This window comes from Panthera leo, chromosome F3 (genome assembly GCF_018350215.1).
Source record: "Panthera leo isolate Ple1 chromosome F3, P.leo_Ple1_pat1.1, whole genome shotgun sequence".
Lineage (NCBI taxonomy): Eukaryota > Metazoa > Chordata > Mammalia > Carnivora > Felidae > Panthera > Panthera leo.
In genome coordinates this window covers 20789392-20807216 of record NC_056696.1, presented here as the reverse complement: position 1 = coordinate 20807216, position 17825 = coordinate 20789392, and the positions used below count along the sequence as shown (strand labels likewise).

General features: G+C 38.0%; 1 protein-coding gene across 3 annotated transcripts in view; it reads right to left on the bottom strand.

The window, feature by feature from the left end:
• RALGPS2 (Ral GEF with PH domain and SH3 binding motif 2) overlaps positions 1–17532 on the bottom strand; it is a 169249-nt gene extending 151717 nt beyond the window's left edge. The window contains exon 1 of one of the 3 annotated variants that reach the window (XM_042925963.1): positions 17306–17532. The gene's annotated coding sequence lies outside the window, so the exon portion shown is untranslated. The remainder of the gene's footprint in view (positions 1–17305) is intronic. The other 2 variants (XM_042925961.1, XM_042925962.1) reach the window with 2 other exon arrangements.
• Between the last annotated feature and the right edge of the window lie 293 nt (positions 17533–17825).

Sequence of the window (17825 nt, the reverse complement as noted above, 5' to 3'; positions counted from 1 at the left end):
GAACACAGGTTCTCAATCCTTTTAAATTATTGAGACTTGTTTTATGACTCAAAATATGGTCCATCATGGAAAATGTACTTAAGAAGAATTGAGAATACTCTGCTGTTGTTAGGTAAAATATTCTGTAAGTGTTAATTAGGTCAAATTGGTTGACACTATTATTCAAGCCTTCTATATCTTTGTGATTTTCAACACTCAGAGAAGGGTACTGAACTCTCCAACTAAAACAGACAATTTGACTATTCCTCTTTAGAGTTCCATCAAGAGAAATTTTGTAATTCTATTAGAGGCAAAAAAAATGTTTAGAAGTGTTATGTCCCCTTAATTAACCAATTTCTTTATCATTATGTAATGATATCTTTTATCCTTGGAAATATTCTTTGCTCTGAATGAAGTCTACTTTGTCTAGTATTAATATAGCCATTCTATCTTTCGACTGTTATAAGTATGGTATTATGTTTTTCCATTCTTTTAATCTATTTGTACCTTTATATTTAAAGTATGCTTCTTATAGACAAGAATATATAGTTAAGTCTTGCTTTTTTATCTGCCTATCTCTGCCTTTTAACTGGTGTTTTTAGACCACTTACATTTGATGTGATTACTGACATAGTTAGGTGTAAGTCTATTATCTTGCTATTTGTTTCTATGTGTTCCATGGACCTTTTTGCTCTTTTTATTACTTTTTTAAAAATTAAATAACTGTATTTTCTGATACCATTTTATCTCCTTTGTTAGATTACCTGTAACTTTTTTGAAAACAGGATTGCTTTAGGATTTATAGTGTACATCCTTTAATTTACCATAATCTACCTTCAAGTGCAGTACAAAAATCTTACAACAGTCTACTACCTAATACCATATCTTGCTTACCTAAGTCTCTGTACCTGAAAAAATGGGAAAGAAGCAAGCATTAGAAATAAAAGAAATAGTGGCAAGAAATTGAGACCTCCTTGATTTCATTTGAAAGGGTAAATAAAAGGGCGCCTGGGTGGCTCAGTCAGTTAAGCATCTGACGTCAGCTCAGGTCATGATCTCGTGGTCTGCGGGTTTGAGCCCCGTGTTGGACTCCGTGCTGACAGCTTGGAGCCTGGAGCCTGCTTCGGATTCTGTGTCTCCCTCTCTCTCTGCCCCTCCCCACTCATGCTCTGTCTCTGTCTCTCAAAAATAAGTAAGTGTTAAAAAAAAAAAAATTAAAAAGGTAAGTAAGAAACAAGAAGGAAAGAGAGGTTTAAAAATTAAAACTCTACATACATCTCTGATGGTTACTAAAACTGTTAAAGGATTTTTAAAAATAAATAAATAATCTTTAAATTTGTGTGTTTCTTTCCCAATGTAAATTTTTTTATGTTAAGTAGGCTTTAAAACTTAAAGGCTCATCTGCTTTGTGGCCTTCATAGGGTTTCTGGCTACTATGAATCGTTTGAATGCTGATTAGGTTTCATATCATGACATGACTTTCCCCTCATGTCTTTGCATACAGTAGACTGAGGGGAAAGTTATGGCTCAAACTGCACAATAAAATTACAACCCTACCTTTACCCTCCCACTGTGCATTCTGGATGTTCACTGAAGTGGGAACTGTGTCTAAACGTATTCTCAGCTTCATTTTAATGGCATTTTTAAATACACACAACTGAAAACAACAACAACAACACACAACTGGATGACTTGTTAGTTTTGCACTGCTTGTCACTTTTCTCTTGCCACCTTCCAGGACTCCTTTTTTGGCTCTAATAAGGATACCTATCTGCAACAGAATCCAGGATTCTGTAGTTCTCTAGTGTCACCTCCTTGTATTATTTTTAACACAATATGAGATAACATGTTAGGAAGTATTACATTAAAATACATTTAATGTGTCCATAATTAAAGTATGTATTATGTATTCATGCTGGTGTTCTTTATTGTTTTTTGTTTTCTTACTTCTAGTGAAGATTTCCAAGTAAAATGTTTTGGAGCATACAATTTTTTTTTTTTAATAAAACCATATTCCCATAAAAAAAATTAAAACTCTACAACTTTACTATCTGTGTTCCAATCCTAGCTCTGCCACTTATACATAACCTTAGGCAAGATGGTTAGCCTTTGTTTCTACCTCTTTAAAATGGAGGAAAATAACAGTACCTACACTTCACCACGTTATCACAATGATCCAGTGAGTTAATACAGGTAAAATGTTTAGAACAGCACCAAGCCTCTTTTAAATCCTTGATAAACAAATACCAGGTCCTATTATTCAAACTACGTAAGACAGTATTTTTTTTTATGCTCTATACACTACCCAAAATAACATTTCATACCCAGCTCACACACTAGGTTGCCCTACTCTAAGTGAAGGTGCAAGCAAATTAACTCCTTAGGCTCTTTTAACTATAAGAAATTAATTCATGTTATCTCAATTAGCATTATATATATGTCACATATCATATATATATGTGTATGTATATATGATGTCATACATATATGATGCTATTTACTAAACATTTGTTACATGCTTAGCATTGTTCTAAAAGCTTTGTGTCACCTCAGTTAATCTTCATATCAGCCCTACAAAGACAGATACTATTTATGATGCTCATTTTACGGATGAGGACTGAGACAGAGAAGATGAACAACTTGCCCAAGGTCACAAATCAGTAAAGGAGAGAGCCAAAAATCTACCACCAAAAGTCTGACACCAAAACCTGTACTCTTTTTCCTGGGGAAAAAAAAAAAAACAAAAAACAAAACTGGATGTAGTCTCAAGAAAGGCAGGAACCACAGAAATACTAGAATAATCGAAGAAGAATATCCACAGAGCCAGAAACCAGAATCTTCAATCTCTTGCTCTATGCCTGTCTCTCAGATCTCATGGTTTCTCGCTTGGAATTCTGTGTTTCTCCCAACATAGATGACCTATTCTTTTCTCATCCCTCCTTATGCTAATCTTGTCCCACATTATCAAATGTAACTATCCCCCTACCCCAATGCAAATAAACCCTTCAATCCAAAGCATGCCCAAAAGACTAATTCTTGTTGTTATATCTTCAGTCGTGCTGGTTGGTTCCTAATATATTCTTTACACCTTAACAAAACACATTCCTTAAGGAACACTCTGGCCTTCCCTTCACTAAGCCTCCTCTCCTGTCAACAGCTCTTCAATCTGACACATAAGTACATATGGTCTTATGCTATTTTTTTTATCTTATGCTATTTACTGTGATTTCACATATAAGATTTCATCTTTCACCAAGAAGATGTAAATGAGTACAAGGCCTAAGATTTAAACTTCTATGATAACATTCACAGTACTGTGCTTACATAAAACATTCAAAAGTACTGTTCATAAAAAGAAAAAAAAAGAAGCAAAAAGTGGAATTTCTTATCTGTAAGATATCATCAAAACATTTGTTTTAGTAGACTTACCCTTGTCCCTCCAGCTTTAAGAGATAGGATCTAAAACCCATAAACCTACAAAAACTACATCCACAAATCAAAACTGAAAAGTAGCAGAGGTTATCCTAGCAACAACTTTACAGGATAAAAGCTAAGTCAATCAAACTTCTCCACCTACAAAATCCTAAAATCTATGAAACTCTATAAAGATTTCAGTGCATTTACAGAAGAGCACCTTTAAGAGCAGCAACAGAAAACATACAGATTTGTCACATAATTCTAGAAGGCCAGAAAAGTTCTAGTCAAATCCTGGGAATCTAAATCAGGGTTGGAAGTCTAACAAAAATAATTTACTTCAGTAACCCTGAAGATCTAGAGTAACCCTCTGTAGGAGAGAATCTCAGCTATGATTATACTTGATCTTCGAGGTCCTGAAAGTGGAAGCGTGAAGAGCTAATTCAGCTAAGTCCTTGATTTATGCTTTCTCATTTGATCCTTACAATGATCCTATGAGAAAGTGCTCTTATGCCATTTGTAAATAGAGAAGCTGAATGCTAAAGAAATTAAGTAACTTGCCCACATTCACACAAACTTTAAGCACAGAATTAATGCCACTGTTTATGTTGCAAAACAGTTATTTTAAATCTAACTTAGTAAATTACTTGACGGATTCCTAGAGCACTCAGATGCATTATGAGAATTTTAAGGCAACATGAAATCATAGTTTTAACACTGAATTAAACTATAGGTTAAGATACACATTTCATAGAAAGGCAAATGATCATTTTTAGACTAGACCCAACCAAAATCCACCGCCATATCCTGTTTCTCAAGCAAGCACACTGAAGTCTATCATTCCTTGTTCAAAAAATCACTAGTGGCATCAACTTTATGACAGTTGGCTAACATATTGGATAAAAAGACAAAAACTAGAGGGACACCTTGGTGGCTCAGTTAGTTAAGCATCTGACTCTAGGTTTTGGCTCTGATCATGATCTCAGTTTCGTGGTTGCAAGCCCCACATTGGGCTCTGTGCTGACAGTGCAGAGCCTGCTTGGGATTCGCTCTCTCTCCCTTTATCTCTGCCCCTCCCCTGCTCACACTCTCTCTGTTTCAAAATAAATAAAATAAAAAAAAATTAAAGACAAAAGGACAAAAACTAGATCTTACATTAAAATAAAATGGATGAATTAAAGATAAAAAAAATTTAAGTGATAAAAATACTAGAAGTAGGGGTGCCTGGGTGGCTCAGTCTGTTAAGCAGCTGACTCTTGATTTTGGCTCAGGTCATGATCTCACAGTTCATGGGTTTGAGCTCCACAACAGGCTCTGTGCTGACAGCGGGGAGCCTGCTTGGGATTCTCTCTCCCCTCTCTCTCTGTCCCTCCCTTGCTTGTGCACACGTGCTCACACTTGCTCTCTCTCTCTAAAAAAAATAAATAATCATTAAAAAAATACCAGAAGTAAACACATGATTTTTTTTTTTTTTTTAATTGTGGCATAGGAAAGTCTTACTAGGACTAACAATAGAAACAACACAAGAGACTGGTATATCTGACTAGAGAAAATATAAGACACACACAGTAAAATATATTATTTCATTAATCTAAGGTGAGTATATTCTCACCTTTTAACATCTCTACAAGCAGGATGTCTCTTAAAATCAAGAATATCATGGTTTAACTGACAGCATATTATTTAGTCTTAGTTGTAGATAAAATAATGCATCTTACAGTTGAAGCCATCTTGGATTCAGTAAGATTCTCTTAAGAGACAAAAGATAAAATGAAAAAGATCTAAAGCAAATGATTTAATATTCTTAATACACAAAAAGCTCTTACATGTTATTAATGTTAACACGGTGTTTCAACTGCACTGATTATGTATCATTTCTTAAGTTAGGAGTTAACTGTACCAGTTTTTTATGTACTTTTTGTGTATCTGATTTATTTCCTTAAAAGGCTTTAAATCAAAAGACTTATGCCTTTAAAAGAATTAAGAAAATAGGTAAAAGGTATGTATGAAAAGGAAACTGGAGAAAGTAGCACGAATATACAAAAACGTGAAAATATAAGTTCCACTGAAAATGTTTACAAATGCCAATTAAAACTGAAAGCATTTATTACACAACAGATCAATGTATATGCTTTTAAAGCTGATCACCAAATCTGTGTTAACATACAGAAACACTTACACACCATGGGCAAGAATGAAAATGTACTTAACCACCAAACAAGAAACCCTTCTTTTAAGAATTCACCAAAAGGAAATAATCAGAAAAGAATAGGAAGACCTATTTAAAAAGGATGTTAACTTTGTCACTGTTTAATATAAAAGTTAGAAACAACCTAAATGTCCATCAAGATTCCTTAGGTAAATTATGATTCATCCATACAACACGACACCATGCAACCATTAGAAATAATGGCATAGAAAAACTGTCTTTGAAAGGCATATAAATATTCCTGAAGTATACAAAGACTATTTTTCCCCTTGTTTTAATTTTTAAACTTTTCCTATTTTTTTTAATTATTTATTTTGAGAGAGAAAGAAAAAGCGTGTGCATGGGAGGGGAAGTGGGGGGGGGGGCGGAGGGAGGGAGACAGAGAATCTCAAGCAGGCTCTACACTGTCAGTGCAGAGCCTGACGTGGGGCTTGAACTCACAAGCCATGAGATCATGACTTGAGTCGAAATCCAGAGTCAGATGCTTAATCGGCTGAGCCACCCAGGTGCCACTCTATTCAGTTATTTTTAATTGAAGTGTAAGTGACAAACATACAAAAGCTTTTCATATGAGTATCAGATTTAAAAAATCTTTTCTGATTTGATTTTACCTCTTTATTGAGATATAAAAGACTCAAGTGTGTAGTATGTACAGTGTACTGGGCAACATGTTTTTCCTGTGTAGCCACCCATGTAACCACCAACCAAATGAGGATGCGGAACATTTCCGGCCCTCCCAGAGTCTTGCTCCTCTAGTCCCAACCCCTAAACTCTACTCTGACTTCTATCAACACAGCTGAGTTTGACCTTTTCCTGAAATTCAAAATAAAAGAATCATACAGCATATACACCGTGTCCACCTTCTTCTGCTCAACCTTCTGTTTGTGTGTTTGCCCATACTTCCTGGGAAGAGCGGTAGAGTTCCTTCCTTTCCACTGATGCGTAGCACTACTTTAGTGTAAAGCAGACTACACATTATTGATCCATTTTTTTCTGTTGATGGACATTTGGATCGTGTCCCATTGGGAGTTGTTATGAAAAAAAGCTGCTATGTTTCTTCAGGTTTTATAACTGATTTTATTTGCACTGCCTTTAATTTAGTTTTAGATACTTCTATTAATAAAATTAAAAGGATCACAACCCAGAAAAATATAACACACAAAAAAATACAACTACCATTTCATTTTAAGATTTATATTTTACATAGCTGAGATTATCTTACACATGCTGTTTCTTCTGAATCAATCCCCTTTCCTTTCAGTTTTTTTCTCCCTTTTTCTCTTCCTCTCCTCCTTACCTTAGCCCAACTAGTAAGAAACGTTTGCATCTAGTGTGCAACGTTTTCCCACCCTTACAAGATCACTTAAACACATACACACACATAAGGTTTTTGTGGTTTTACAAAAAGGTGATACTTTATATACTCCTCTGCATCCTGCTTTTCTAAATTAAATATGGTAGCAGTGTCTTCATATCACTGATTATTTTTGCCATGTCTTATTTTTAATAGCTTTCTTGAGATATTAATTCACATACCATACAATTTGCCTATTTAAAGTATACAATTCAGGAGATTAAGAGTGTACTTATGATGAGCATTAAGTAATGTACAGAATTGCTAAGTCACTATAGTGTACACCTGAAATTAATATAACACTTGATGTTAATTATACTGGAATTAAAACTTTAAACAATAAAATAAAAATAAAGTTCACAATTCAATGGTATGTACAACTATCACCACAATTTGAGAACATTTTCATCATCTCAGAATGAGACTCCACGCCCTTTAGCTCCCACTGCCTCTCTCCTTTCCCCAAGCCCTAAGCAACCACTAATCTACTGTCTACAGATTTGCTCTGTTCTGGACATTTCATCTGAATGGAGTCATATAACATGTGGCATTTTCTGACTGCTTCTTTCACCTACTATCATATTTTCAAGGTTCTGTGATGTTGTAGCATGTAGCTACTCCTTTTACTGACTGAATACTAATTCATTGTATGGATATACCACATGCTATTTCTCCACTTGTTCATTTATAGACATCTGGGTTGTTTCTACTTTCTGTCTATAGTGAATGCTGCTGCCGTAAATACTTGTGTACAATTTTTTCCGGGACATGTTATCATTTCTCTTGGTAATTCTATGTTAAATAATCTGAAGAACTCCCATAATGTCATCCAAAGTAGCCATGTCAATTTACATTCCTATCAGTGTGTGAGGATTCCAATTTCTGTACAACTATGCCTACATTTGTTATAATCTAACTTTTTGATTCTAGTCATTCTAGTGGTGTGAAGGTGGATTTCATTATGGTTTCTGTTTCATTTCCCTGATACCTAATAATATTAAGCATCTTTTCATGTGCTTATGCATATCTTCTTTTAAAAAATGCCAATTCAGGGGCACCTGGATGGCTCAGTTAGTTAAGTGTCTGACTCTTGGTTTCGGCTCAGGTCATCATCTCACGGTTCATGAGTTCGGGCCCCACATCAGGCTCTGCGCTGACAGTGTGGAGACTGCTTAGGATTCTCTTTCTTTCTCGCTCTCTCTCTGCCCCTCCCCTACTCATGCTTACCCTCTCTCTCAACATAAATAAACTTAAAAACTTTTTTTAATAATAAAAAAATAAAAATGCCAATTCAGATCCTCTGTTTTCAAATTGGGTTATTTGTCTTTTTATTACTGAGTTGAGTTCTTTACATATTCTGAATACAAGTCCTTTAGCAGATATATGACTTGCAAATATCTTCTCCCATTCTGTGGGTTGTCTTTCTACTTTCTTGATGATGTCCTTTGAAGCTTAAGTTTAAAATTTTGATGAAACCCAATTTATCTCATCTTTGTTTTGTTGCTCCTGCTTTTGGTGTCATATATAACAATGCTTTGCCTATTTCAAGGTCATGAAAATTTACTCCTATGTTTTCTTCTACAATACATGTCTTCTGATGTCCGTGTATACTGATTTCTATTGAGTCTAAAACAAGAAGCGAAACTGCTGGATCACAGGGCATATATGTGTCGAGCTTTAGCAGAGGATACCAAAGAATTTTCCAAAGTGGTTTTACCAATTTTCAAACCCATTTGAAATGTATGAGAGTCTAAGTGCTCTATATTCTTGTCAGCACTTAGTAGCTTCAGATTTCTTCATTAACACCATTCTGGTGGGTATATCTTAGTATCACATGATAGTTTTAACCTGTAACTCTCTAAAAATCATGTGAGTACCTTTTCACCTTAGCCATCCAAACAACTCATTTTGTAAATGCCTGTTTCAGTCTTTTGCCCATTTGTTTCAAAATTGGGTTCCTAGTGTTTTTATTGTTTTGTTTTGACATCTTTTATATACTCTAGATACAAGTCCTCTGTCAGTTTTAAGTAATGCAGACACTCTTTCTAGTGTGTCACTTGCCTATTTACTCGAAGTATCTTTTGATGAACAGAGGTTCTCATTTAATGAAGAACAATTTATCAGTCTTATCTGGTTAGTACTTATTGTGTCCTGTTTAAAAAAAAAAAAAATCTTTGCCTACCAAAGGATCACATAGATATTTTTCCAGGTTTTCTCTAGAAACTTTATTTTTGACCCTTCATCTTATATCTATAGCCCCTTCAAAACACACATACATAACCTCTGTTATAAAACTATTTCAGGAAACAGAAAAAGGAAAGCTCCACAACTCATTTTATGAGTTTCATAACTTTAAACACAAATGCACACATATAAATCTGTGATAAATCTATTGATAAATGTGGATTTTAAAAAACTCTAAGACAATGGCAAACCAAGTTCAACAGTATGTGTGAGGAGAGACAAATGCAACACAGCTAAGTGGGGTTAGATGTAATAATGCAAACAGGAGATACTCTATTAATGTGTGATACATTCTATTAGATTAACAAAGAAAATACACATGATCATCTCTCCCAACACAGAATAAGCACTTGATGAAATTTAATACTTATTTATGATAGTAAAAGATAAAAATTCTTGCCAAACAAAGCCTATAACATATTTCTTAATCTTTTACAGTTATCTATCAAAAACTTAAAGTAAGGTAGAGGAAATAGGGAGAGATTGGTAATAGGGTACAAACTTTCAATTATAAGATAAATAAGATCTGAGGATCTAATATGTAATATGGTAACTATAGTTGGTAACAGTATATTGTATAATTAAAATTTGCTAAGAAAGAAATGCTCTCACCATAAAAAAAAAAGTAAATATGTGAGGTGATAGGCGTGTTAGTTAACTCAATGGGGAAATCTGTTCACAACACGTCACAACATTACAAATGTTCCTTACTTATTGTTTTATTGTGTGTATGATTTAGTCATATTATATATTAGCTAGTTAAAATACAGATTTATATAAAAGCAAACTTTTTATCTTGTTTATTGCTGTATCCCCAGCACCAAGAACTATTTCTGGTACAAAGAAAATGCTCCATGACTTTTTTAAATGAATAAATAAATGAATGATTTCTAAATCAAAATCTGTACTTGGGGAAAAAATTATAGTACTATAGGCTAAGTCTGTATGTATAAACAATATATATACATGTATGTACATATTACTTATGCATGCAATTATTTCTGATTAGATTAATAAAATAACTAATTTAAAAATACCTATATTAAGATATCATACTTAATTATGAGATTTTAGAGATATTCCTATTAAAGTCAGAAACATGACATTCAAGTGAGCCCTTAATGCTACTATCTGGAAAAACACTATATTTCCCTATTCTATTTTCTGTTCACTTTTCCACTTTTTGATAGATGACTGTATCATATATTTTTCCCTCTTCTCAAACCTCCAATACACACTCCTATTCTTCTTTACTTTAGCTAATTACCTCACTTTCCATACACTAAGGTAAACACAAAACCTTAGGTGAAAACTCCAAGCCACCATCATTTTATGTCTCCAACCAAATACAGTTGGCGCCTGAACAACACAAGGTTAACTGCATGGATCCACTGACACATGGATTTTTTTCAATAAATATAGTACAGTACTGTAAATGTATTTTCTCTTCTTTATAATTTTCTTAGTAACATTTTCCTTTTTATAGCTTTCTTTATTGTAAGAATACAGCATATAATTCATATAATATACAAAATATGTGTTAATCAGCTGTTTATGTTATCAGTAAGGCTTCCTGTCAACGACAGGCTATTAGTGATTAAGTCTGGGGGAAGTCAAAAGTTCTAGGTGGATTTTTGACTGCAAGGAAGTCGGTGACCCTAACCCCTTGTTGTTTAAGGGTCAACTGTATTCCATCTTCTCTCCTGTTTCTATACATAAACTCCCCCTACTCCTAGTAAAGCAAAGGCTAATCCTTACACCTGTACATAGATCAGGAGTCATCAAACCAAAGCCCATACTATCCATGGCTGCTTTGACACTACAAAAGTAAAGCTAGGAGTAACAGAAACTGGCCCACAAAGCCTAAAATACTCATTATCTAGCTCTGTAAAGAAAAACTGTTGATTCATGCACTAGACCATCTCTCCTCTCAACTAATATGGGCACTGCTGGTTGAAAGGGCCCACGAAGGTCCAAGCACATAAAGTAAGATGCAAACAAGACACAACATCAAGGACATGTCAGATATACTGATGACAAAAAAAAAAAAAAAAAGAAAAAAAGATCTTAACAGGGAGAGGTCACATAAAAAGGATGAAGACTGAATGGCATGAGACTTTGGAATAACCACTTGAAGCTAGAAAATTATAGTGCACTCTCTTAAATCTTGAGGGGAAATTATTCTACCTTGGAATTCTACACTCAGACCAGCCAAATTATTAATCAGGTATCAGCGTGGAAGAAAGATATTTTCAGCAACACATACATTTCAAAAATGTCACCTCCTCATACACTTTCTTAAAAGTTACTGAGGGATGCATTTCACCAAAACATAGGTATAAATGGCAAAAGAGGAAGGCATGGATCCGGACACTACAGGCTCTGACACAGGGAAAAGGCAAAGAGAACTCTCAGATTCATGACGAGAGGTCGCAGGCTACACCTGTATGGCAGGAGTGGAAAGCCACAGTACAGATTTGAGCAAAAGCACAGAAAGACCTAGGGGGTTCCCAATTTTTTTAAAAAAACTGAACAATCTGATGTTGAACATACTGGGACAGCTTTAAAAGAAAAAAATTAGAGACAAATGGGAAATTAAGCAAAATTCAGAAAAGAAGAAAAATTTTTAACTCCAAGAAATATAATTTTAGTACACTGCAAAATTCAACAGTAAACATATTTACAAAGTCATAATAGTGTGAACAATGAACACTGATTTAACCAAAAGCATAATATACTGGGAGATCAAGGATTTTCAAGGTGGCCTAGGAATCTGAAAGCACAGACTCATCTTCCACAGTAGCAAGCCAGGAGAGATCTAAAATTGAAATAGTTTAAAATATGGGAGTAAATACCAGAAGAAACAGCTACAAGTATGGAAAATGGTTGCTTTAAGAGCAGAATATAGGAAGGAAAGTGATACCAAGATGAGGCAGGGGATGGTGTTTTTCGTTGTAAGTCCTACAGTACAATTTTCTTTTTAACTGCATAGTTGTATTATTGAAAGTCAACAACTGTTTTAAAACAAAACTAATGGTTTTTGTGTCCTTTAATGTCAGTTAATTCAGTCACCCCACAAATAATACCTAAGCATTGACTATGTGCCAGGTTCTTTTCTAGGTGCTACGAATACAACAGTGAAGAAAACTAAGTCCTTGCCCTCATGAAGCTTACATCCAGAAGGAAGAAAGCAATAAACAAATTAATGTATGCTTTAATGTCCGATAAATTAATGTTGTGAAGAAAAATAAAGGTAAGGGTAGAGTGTGATAAGGATCCTATTTAAGTAGGGTTTTCAGAAAATGGCTCCTTCCAAGAATCAGCAAAAAGGAAATCAACCTAAAAATGAAAATGTGTTTTGAGAAAATGTCATAAAAGTAAAATTACAGAAGGGTATCAATGAAGTCCAAAGTGAGAACTTCATTTTAAGCCTCTCATACTCCAAAGCTACATATCATTCAAGAGCCTGTACCAAAAGTTCTCAGTAGTGAAACATAAATCACTAGGGACCCTCAACCTAAGTCACAAACATGGCTATTTATACTCTTCCTATATCTATAACTAGCCATTACTTATTAAAGTTACCAGGTAGGGGCAGCTGGATGGCTCAGTTAGTTAAGCATCTAACTCTTGGTTTTGGTTCTGGTCACAACCTCCCGATTCCTGGGTTGGACCCCCAAGTCTGGGTCTTCGATGACAGCATGGAACCTGCTTGGGATTCTCTCTCTCCCCTTCTCTGCCCCTCCCCCAGTCCATTCTCGTTTTTTTCTAAACAAATAGACAAACATTTAAAAAATAAAGTTAATGGGGCGCCTGGGTGGCTTGGTCGGTTAAGCGTCCGACTTCGGCTCAGGTCACGATCTCAAGGTCCGTGACTTCGAGCCCCGCGTCGGGCTCTGTGTTGACTGCTCAGAGCCTGGAGCCTGTTTCAGATTCTGTGTCTCCCTCTCTCTGTGACCCTCCCCCGTTCATGCTCTGTCTCTCTCTGTCTCAAAAATAAATAAACATTAAAAAAAAATTTTTTTTAAATAAAAAATAAAGTTACTGTGTATATTTATACTCAGTTTTCTTTCCATAGAATACGTGGATGTTTATATTTTAACTATGTAGTTAAACATTTTCCTAAATCAAAAGCTCCACACATTAATCAAGTAAGATTAAAAAAAAAAATTCCAGATTACTTCCAAGTTACCAAAATTTATCACGTCCAATCTTCATTCTCTCACTACAGAGGAGCCCTAAACCAATGGGAATAAGACACATTTAAAAAAACAATTTATAGGGTAATGCAATACATTAACTTTCCTTTCCAAGGAACCTCACTCAGGCTAAGTGAAGTAGAGTTTCAACTTTTTTGAATTATCTTCTCACTGAAAATTGAGTAACTGAAAAAATATAGTATTCAGATTAAAGGGATAATTTTATTCTACATTTAGTTGTTATAAGAACCTAATATTCAAAAAATAGGATTGATTTTAATACATCTTATTCTCAAGACACTTATACCATTAAAAGTCCATCAAAACTATCTGTGTCTTTTTTACATAGCAAAAAAAGTGATACTTTTAGATTTTAAATAGGTTTTAAAGTTTAACTCATGAAAAGAAAGCAAATTCAACTAATTACATCTCAATTAAGAGGAGGATTTAAAGTTTAAAAGTTATTTAGAAATTTCTGGAAAAGTAAACCAGTAACCATATTGTACACTGACCTGTAACACTAGACGTTGATGCTTTCCCCAAGCTTTGCACTTGGAGACGGAGCACTGGGCTATAGGAACGGCTACAACTTGGGATTGGGTTGACTGCTTGCTTACTATTGGTGTGCTTCCTCATCTAAAATGACATAGGGCCACCTCGGTGGCTCAGTCAGCCAGACTCTTGATTTTGGCTCAGGTCGTAATCGCACAGTCATGAGATCAAGCCCAGCTTCGGGAGTCGAGCCTGCTTAAATTCTCTCTCCCTCTCCCTCTGCCTGTCCCCAGCTCACACACTCTCTCTCTTTCTATAAATAAATAAATAAATAAATAAATAAATGGGAGCTAATAATACCTACATAGGGTCAAAGTTAATTACTGGCGGTCCTGACAATGAGAAATACTCACATATTTAAGTATCAATAATATATATATAAATATATATAAGCTTTGTAATCTGCAAAGCACTATACCAATATTTGTCATATTTTAATCAAAAAGGAAAACTATCACTTTCAGTCAAGTTTTTCTGATTTTAGCAATAATGGTTATCAGATTCTATGGAAGAACAGTAGGACACCGGTCCACACACACACACACACACACACACACACACACACACGTGCCAGAAAAAGAAGAGAGGATTTTTTTTTTAATTTAGACTTAAAAAAAATCTGACTCCCTTATAAACAAGTGCCAAGAGGGAATTATTTTTAGCAAATATTTAACTATACAAACCAAAAGACTAAAGCTGTTTAACCACATGTAAACTCCACATCATCTGACTTCAGGTAGAATGTTTATTTTTGGTTCCACTTGGGAACTAGACACCCAATGTATATAAACATAAATATATTTTTTAAACAACTGTCTTAATGCTTTTGTTCACTCAGTAATAATTCCCACTATTCTTAGAAGAAAAAACACAAACAATATCCTTAACTAAAGTTCACTGCAAGAGATTTTACTTCTTAAACTTTTAAGCTAACTTTAAACAAATAACATTATCTGACAGAGGAGCAGTGGACTATTTGCCCACTTCCTCTTTAAACTCCATTAGAGCACAGACCTGTCTTTTTCTCTGCTGTATCCCCAACACTAAGGCACCTAACTGGCACCAACTAGGTACTCAACAAATATGTGTGGAACAAATGAGTAAGTGAGTGAGTGAACTGGGCCTCTAGACTAAAGCGTAAGTGTTTTAAGTTGCAAAAGAACATTTTCACTTAAATATCCATCACTCGTTACAAACAACTACACTCTCAACTATAACAACGTGATAAACTGAAAAAGACACATAGTAGGTACTTAAACACACACAAGTATATTACTTATGTGTGTAATAAAAGTACGCAAAGTAAAAGAGTTAAAAAAAATTTCTTTCAAGAAATTTTGGTGTGTTCTTTCTGATACACACACACACACACACACACACACACACACACACACATCAGAAAAGCATGTTGCAATCTTGATAAAGCAAACATCATCTTTAAAGTTCTGTTGCAATGTGGAATAATTTAGGCAAAATGAACAGTATTTCCAGTGTCCCACCCAGAATATTTTCAAAAGTCAAATTCCTTAATTCAGTTAAAGGTGGACTAAACTGGAAAAATAGACCTTACCATTTCAAAATTATTATACTGAATTTTAAAGAGGGAAAATAAAATAGGTTTAAAATAAATTACAGTGAAATTAATGCAAAAAGGCATCTAATATCCTTATATTTGACCTTTAAGCAAATTAAACAAGTAATTTCCCAAAAATTTTTAAGCTAGATTATAAACTGTATGCCCACAAAGCTTGAGTTAGTAGTTGTTTTTATTAAAATAATACTGTTTGGATAAGTTCCTTCATAATTCTAAAGTTCATAGTAAGATATTCAGCAGTAACAGTACAGTAATACACATTATAGTCATGATTCTACACCACTTGCACAAGCATAATTATCTGGGTGGAACAGGCTTTATGGCTAGCATGCTATGGTCTGTGACTGCATGGGTCGAAGTTTCCCAAGATTCTGATGGTCATCTTCAAAGAGACTTAAGTGAGAGCCGACTTCACGGTGAATACAAAAATACACCAAAATCAATTCATAAACACCAGTACGAAAACAAGGCTCTCTATAACAACTACAGCGTTGGAAGAAAAAAAAAAAAAAAAATCCAGGGCACATAAAAGGTAAAACTCAATTGCTGCCCGTGTTTCCTGCTTTACGGTCTTAAACGCCAGGTATTAGATACTTTTTTTTTTTTTTTTTTTTTTTAGCGTTTTCTTAAACAGAAATTTAATGTTTTCAGTTACCCCTCCTCCACAGTTAACATCAATGCCCTTTCTTCCTCCTCCTTTACCCCTCCCAGTTCAAACAAATTAACATTTGTACGAAGGTACCTCCTATCAGCTCGCAGCTTCTTCCCAAACACGCCCACGTACATTGAAACTGGCCTGCGTCTACACAACACAGCTACAGGAAAAGAGCTCCAAGGGGGGCAGGTGGGAGGATAATTTAGCTCTGCACAGGTTTACGACTCTTTTCCAGATATTAGCTCCTCACTCTTGGCTCGGGTTTCTGCCAAATCACCTCCAAAGCATGGTGTTTATGAGCCTACCTAATCCGATACTGCAATGGAATTCCGGATATTTGCAGACAGATATCCCGGCTTTGCAAGTGTTTGATCAGATCGGTCCGGAATCTCTCCTTAGTACGCCCGCTCCTAGCTGTACAGCGACACGACCTCCGGCCGCGCCCCCGACTCCGGACCCTGCCGCACTCCCGGCCGGAGGCCAGCGCAGGACCAGCCCCTCCGCGTCCCGGGCTGGCGGGCGACCCGGGCTGCGGGCCGCTCCGCAACAGGTCACCGTGACCGCGGGCGCGGGTTCGCGGGCGGCTGGCTCGGCTGCCGGCTTCGGGGGCGCAGCGCCAGAGCCAGGGGAGGGGGTGTGGCCCGGCTCCGCGTTCCCGGCGCGGCGGTCCGGACTCCGGCTCACCTGAAGGGAGGCTGAGGCGCAGCCCGGCGCCAGGGCAGTGCGGGCCGCGGCCAGGGGGCTCCCGCCACCCAGGAGGAGAGCCGAGGCGGCCTCAGGGGGCCGCCCCGCCCCCGGCCTCGGGACAGAGACCGGGAGCGGGGAGCCCACGGCCGCCTCCAGCCTCCGAGAGCGAGCCGCCGAGGGAGGCGCGGCCCCGGGCCCCCCAGCGCTCTCCTCCTTCAGCCCGAGCCCCGTCTCCGCGCCGAGGGCAAGCAGCCCCGGGGCCCGCGGCCAGGAGAGCCACACCGCAGCGCCCGAGCCGCCGCCATTCCCCGCGCCGCCGCTGCGGCTCCGCGCCTCCCGGGGGGCGCAGCGCACCCACCTTCCCTCCCCCGCACCGCCCGCCAAGGCTCCGCACCGGGCCCGCGGCCGGAGCACCGACCTGTGCAGCCGCGGCCGTCGCCTCGGAGGATGGGAACACGACGCCGGCCTCAGGGTCCGCCGCTGCCGCTGCCGCCGCCGCCGCCGCCTAAGCTAGCGCCTGGCGACCCGAGCAGTCGGCGTCTCTCATTCAGCGCCCGCCGCCGCCGCCGCCGCGGCCGCCGCTCGGGGGAGGGGAGTGAGCTGGATCCACCCCGTCCGCGCCGCGGGTGGGGGAGGAGAGCGGACCTGCCGGGCGCGCGCAGGGAGGGCGGGGCGGAGCCGCGCGCGCGCGCACCAACCGAATGCGCTCGCGCGTGCCTTCGGGGCCGCGACTGGCGGGGTCTTCGCCGCGCGCTCCGCGCCTGCTGCTCTGCTGCCCCACACGCCCAACTGCCGCCGGGGACCGGTGTCCGCGGCGCGCGCCGCTAGCCGCAGCCCCCCGCCCGGCGCCCGCGGGAGGGAGGGGCCGCTACCCGCCCAAAGGAGGGGCGGGGAAGGGTTGGAGGGCTGACAGGTGGGGCGCCGGACACCTCCTTCCC